The sequence below is a fragment of the Nematolebias whitei genome, chromosome 1 (assembly GCF_014905685.2).
Source record: "Nematolebias whitei isolate Nwh7 chromosome 1, NemWhi1, whole genome shotgun sequence".
NCBI lineage: Eukaryota > Metazoa > Chordata > Actinopteri > Cyprinodontiformes > Rivulidae > Nematolebias > Nematolebias whitei.
In genome coordinates this window covers 44,873,218-44,879,044 of record NC_056498.1, presented here as the reverse complement: position 1 = coordinate 44,879,044, position 5,827 = coordinate 44,873,218, and the positions used below count along the sequence as shown (strand labels likewise).

Below are 5,827 nucleotides of genomic sequence, written 5' to 3'. Positions count from 1 at the left end.
GAACAGCTTCTACCCTGAGGCTGTTAGACTCATGAATCTCTAACCAGAATATTCACTGTGATGCCACTTGTTTGATGATATGTGCTGCTGATTATTCATGCTACTGATCTCATGCTGCTGATCTGTTTCATGTTGCTGTGTTTATTTGTCCTCATGTGCTCAGACTCATGTTCGTGCTGCTGTTGTTTGGTGCATTGTTTTGTTCTAGTAGTGTTTTCTTAGTTTAGTGTATTTCTTGGTTCATGTCTTGGATCTTATCACTGTTTTTCTTTACAATTTTTGTTGGATGTAACTGGGACCCTGTGTACATAGTTTCATTCCACCTCATGTACCACAAGTGATGTGAATGACAATAAAGAACCTTGAGTCCTTGAATAAATTCAGGCGACCCTGAAGTCCGGGGAACCAAGAGGCCATCCGAGTCTGGATGGACAGATCGGACGGCCTCTGCGGCCAGTTGGATCCGCTGTGGGACGGACCTTCACCAGAGATCCTTCCTGCCTTCAGCCATCAGAATCTACAGCATCTCTGAACGGAACGAGGATACGAGTTACAACATTTCATTTCCCTTTGGGATTAATAAAGTATTTTTGAACTGAACTGAATTCAGCTAGTTTCAGCAAAGCTCAAGTGTTTTAGCAGAAAATGTGATTTCTTGTTTTGAGATATTCTGCACCACAGATGACGACAAGTGAAAGTGCACAGACAGGATGGATGACAGACGGAAATAATCGTTCCGCAGGTGCTTCAAGTGCTTGTGTGCAGGTAGGGCCGTCCAGCAGCAGGAAGCTTCGTGCTCGGGTGGAAGTTTCACAGTGGAACCAGCAGCTTTGCTGGTCCGTCACAAACAGCAGCCAGAACCTTTGATGTGGACTTCTGCTGTTGAAAGGAGTTTGTTCGGCCGCCGACGGAGCAGCTTCACAGCTACATGCTCCTGGTGCTGCTGGCCCTGTGGTGCAGCGGAACCTGTCAGACACGTTCTGCACCAAATGTCCCTGTTTGTCTCAGGTTCTAGATCAGATATAACGAGGCTGCAGCTGGTTTCCATAAAGGACATGTTCATGGAGGAGTGCGTGTGGAACAACACACGGCAGCTGTTTCAGCGCGGCGCTTTGATGGAACGTTAACGTGAGCACGTGCTACACTTCTACACATCGCTCTTCGCTCGGGACGTCCTCCTCCACTGGTCTGTTTGGAGACAGGCGCTGAGCGGAGACGCGCTGACGTTCCTTCATCTACGCGCCTTCTTTGTGTCACGTCGTCTACCTGTGTGAGCATCGAAGCGGGACATTACCTTCATCTTCTCTGTCAGAGCGTCTCCGCTGCTCAAATCTCATCCTAAACACTAAAATCACAACGAACGGCTGAAGTTCGCCCTCGTTGTTCCAGAGCTGGTTAAATATTCGGCTGCTGTCACGCTGGATTTAATCACTTTTCACAACTTCAGCTGCTCCCTCTTCTGAGAGTGAGCCCTTCTCCACCTCACTCTGTCCTCACTGTCCTCTGTCCTCACTCCAACCACCTCCATGTCCTCTCTAACTGCATCCACATATCTCCTCTTTGTCTTTTTCCTGCAGCTGCATCTCTAACAGCCAGTATACTCACTTGTCTCTTCTCTGGACATGTCCAAACCACTGTCAGTCCTCTGGACATGTCCAAACCACTGTTTGTCCTCTGGACATGTCCAAACCACTGTCCCTCCTCTGGACATGGCCAAACCAGTGCCCCTCCTCTGGACATGTCCAAACCACTGTCCCTCCTCTGGACATGTCCAAACCATCTCTCTAACTTTGTCTCCCAGTTGTTCAACCTGTGCTGCACCTCTGATCATCTCATTCTGATCTTCTCCATCCTTGTCTCTCCTCAGGAGAACCTCAACATCTTCATTTTTGACACTTCCAGTTCTGTCTCCTGTCTTTTTGTCCATGTCTCTGTCTCAGAGCATACAACAGAGCTGGTCTCGTCTTGTAAACTTTGTAAACCTGAACCTTCTCCTTGTCAGGTGCAGTTCTGATTAACGCCAGCAGGTGTCACTGTTTGGGTGGCTTCAAAGTGGAGCACCGTTCATGAATCAGTTGAGTCCAAGTGGTTCGTTGCTCCACGAGGCTTCGGTTGGACCGACCGTCTCTACCTCTCTGAGCCCCCAGTGAACCTCTAAGACCCAAACACCGAGGCAGCAGGTTGAATCAAAACACAACAGGACCAGAGAAGACAACAACTCACACGTCGGCTTGCTCCAGATACGTGTTCGTGAAATCAAGGCTTTGGTATCAGAGCACGTCGTGTGACCCGACACAAGACGTGTTTTTAAGACACCACGTGCACGCCAGCAGCACGCTGTGTCTGCAGCCACATGCGCAGCGTGGTATGTGTGTTCCATGTGCACACACACAAAGAACACACAGCTGAGACGCAGCTCCAACCAGACGGAGTTCAACCCCGTTCCTCTTTTATTAAAGACAAAGCTTTAGAAACGTCCTCTGCCTGTAAAATGTCACTTCCTTCGCGTTGCGTAAGCTCGTGCAGGCAGGATTTAGTCACTGACAGGAAGTCGGGGCGTTCGGTGCCGATTCCATCTCAGGAACAAAACTGTGTTCATGAACAGAACACGTCCAGCAGGACGTCCCTGTCCATGTCCATGTCCATGAGGGATTTGAACCGTGAATGTTTGGAGTTCTGGACTGGAATTAAACGGAGAATGAAGTAAACCTAAATGTTTTTGATGCAAGATATTAAGTGGGAGGAGTTACACTGTGGAGAACAGAGGGAGGTGTTTTTGTCTCATCTGGTCCAAACCCAGCTGAGACATGTGTCCTCCGTCCACTCTCTGCTCTTCAGTTGTGGTTGGGTTCAGAGAGACAACAGACTCCGGAGGGATCTTCTTTACTCTCATGGCATTTCTCGTGACGTCATTAACAACGTCCTGAGTCGAGGCCAAACATCCACCTTTTAATGGCACGAAACTACAAGTGAAGGAAAATCAAGTTTCTTTGTCGCTCGCTCCACATGTGGAACACGAGGTGGAATGAAGCCGTGTCCACAGGGTCCCAGTCCAACAATAAAATGTAAAAGAAAAACCGTGATAAGATCTAAAATATGAACTTAGAATAAACTAAGCACTAGTAGTACAGAAACAATATGTCGAACAGCAGCAGCACGAAATAACACAGCAACATGAAACAGATCAGCAGCAACACGAAACAGATCAGCAGCAACATGAAACAGATCAGCAGCAACACAAAACAGATCAGCAGCAACATGAAACAGATCAGCAGCAACACAAAACAGATCAGCAGCAACATGAAACAGATCAGCAGCAACATGAAACAGATCAGCAGCAACATGAAACAGATCAGCAGCAACAAGAAACAGATCAGCAGCAACATGAAACAGATCAGCAGCAACACGAAACAGATCAGCAGCAACATGAAACAGATCAGCAGCAACATGATATGATTTTTCACAGTGATTATTCTAGTTAGAGATTCATGAGTCTAACAGCCTCAGGGTAGAAGCTGTTCCTCAGTCTAGTGGTTCTACACTTAATGCTCCTCAACCTCCTTCCTGAGGGGAGCGGGGCAAAAAGTGTGTGTGCTGGGTGGGTGGGGTCCTTCATGATGCAGGTGGCCCTCTTCCTGCATCTGGAGGTGTAGATGTCTGTGATGGTGGGGAGACTGACTTCAACATCTTCTGTGCAGCCTTCACCACTCTCTGCAAAGCTTTTCTTTCTGCAGCTGTGCAGCCTCCATGCCACACGTTGATGCTGGAGCACAGGATGCTCTCCACTGCACACCTGTAGAAGGAGGTGAGGACTGAGCTTCCAGACCAGCTCGTCTCAGCCGTCTGAGGAAGTAGAGTCTCTGATGAGCTTTCTTGATCAGGCTGGTGGTGTTGTTGCTCCAGCTGAGGTTGTTGTTCAGGTGCACACCCAAGTACTTGTAGCTGGAGACCACTTCTACCACAGATCCTCTTATGTTCAGGAGTGGGGTTGAGGGTAGGTGTGTTTTTCCCTCCTAAAGTCCACGATCATCTCCTTTGTCTTCTTCACATTGATGTGAAGGTTATTCTCTCTGCACCAGCTCTCCAGGTGTTCCACCTCTTGCCTGTAGCTGGACTCATCATTGTTTGTGATGCATCCCACCACCGCTGTATCATCTGCAAACTTTACAATGTGACAGCCTGGATGGGTAGCTGCACAATCATACGTGAGCAGAGTAAACAGGAGGGGGCTCAACACACATCCCTGAGGAGATCCAGTGCTGAGGGTTATGGTGGAGGAGGAGAAGTTGTGGATCCTCACTAACTGTGGTCTGTTTGTTAAGAAGTCCAGGACCCAGTTGCAAATGGAGGAACTTAGTCCTAGTGTGAGTAGTTTGTCCATCAGGATTTGGGGGATCATGGTGTTGAAGGCAGACGTGAAGTCCACAAAGGAGTCCTTCTGCTCCAGGTGGATGAGAGCAGTGTGGACCACAGAGGAGACGGCGTCTTCTGTTGATCGATTCTTGTGGTATGCGTACTGATGAGGGTCCTCACTGAAGTAAAGCTGACCTTCATGTAGTTTCACCCAAACCACTCAGGATTTTACAGCCCACAAACGTAAAAACACGACAACCTTTTTAAAACTCACAAACAGAACTCCTCAAAAAACAAACAACCAGGAAGTTGTTCCACACGTTCAGGATTCTTGTCGTCCTGCGACGGCTGAAAGTTAAACACGGTAACCAGAACTCCTGCTGTGGGCTGATCAGAACCTGTCGGCAGATGTTTGGCAGCCTTGAAGCTCAGGAGCTGAGCGGCTCTTCAACTGAATTAGGCCGGAGCTCCGAGTCCGTACATGTCTGCATGGATGTGCATTTTTCAGGAACCTGCTGCATCGACGCCTCCGAAACATTCATCGTTTTCACTCCTCAGACTCTGCTGGGTGAAAAGCTTTTAGAGAAATCTGGGAGAAACGCCGTGGATCAGGGTCAACTACAGGTTGATCCCATGGACAAATGGCAAAATGGATTATTTCTCTCATCGTTTGTTTGTCATCGTCACTTCTGGAGAAGATTTTTGGTTTCAGCTAGAGGCAAATCTGAACAATCTCTGCCAAATTTAAACAACTCCGTCTTTGAATTTGATTGTGGTTCATGCGATCTTCAGCCCGACCTGTCTGGACCATCGCAGAGTCCTCTTTACCCGTCAGAAGGATTTTACTTCTCACAGCGTGGAGGCGACCAGCGAGCGCCAACTCAAAGCAGAACAGGTTCACTGACTTCCATATTCACACGTCAAGTGGGAAGTAGTTTGAGCTCAACCGGCCACTTCCTGTTCGAGCTCATTTGGTTTTCATGTCCACGCACTGAGATCTAAAATGATCTTTGTTCTCTGGTTCTATCAAGAACTGACCGAACATGTAGGACAAACAAACACGTGTCCCAAAGATCACGGAGAATATCAACAATTCAAAAAAAAAAAAAGAAAACTGCCAAAACAGCTGAAGAAAACAAAAATATTCAGCTGTTTCTGTTCAATGATCCCCGTTTAAAATGGAGTGGGAAGACTGAGTGATGAAGATGATAAAACTGGGAGTTAAAACAAGCAGAACACAAGCTAAAACAGAACTGTGGCTAAATGCTACAAGTAGCATGACAAGCTAAAATAATAAAGCAGCAAAAAACAAGCTAAAAACAGAAGAACTAAGGCTAAATGCTACAAGTAGCAGGACTGGTTAAAATATAAAAGCAGCAGAAAATAAGCTAAAACAGAACTGTGGCTAAATGCTAAAAGTAGCAGGGCTGGCTAAAGTATAAAAGCAGCAGAAAACAAGCTAAAACAGAACTGT

General features: G+C 47.2%; 2 protein-coding genes across 2 annotated transcripts in view; one reads left to right on the top strand and one right to left on the bottom strand.

Moving 5' to 3' along the window:
* The window catches only part of LOC119421085, a gene marked incomplete at its 3' end in the record, with an annotated part of 641,076 nt that overhangs the window by 609,025 nt on the left and 26,224 nt on the right, over positions 1-5,827 (top strand).
* blnk (B cell linker) overlaps positions 1-5,827 on the bottom strand; it is a 26,787-nt gene that overhangs the window by 19,959 nt on the left and 1,001 nt on the right. The gene's annotated exons all lie outside the window — the stretch shown is intronic.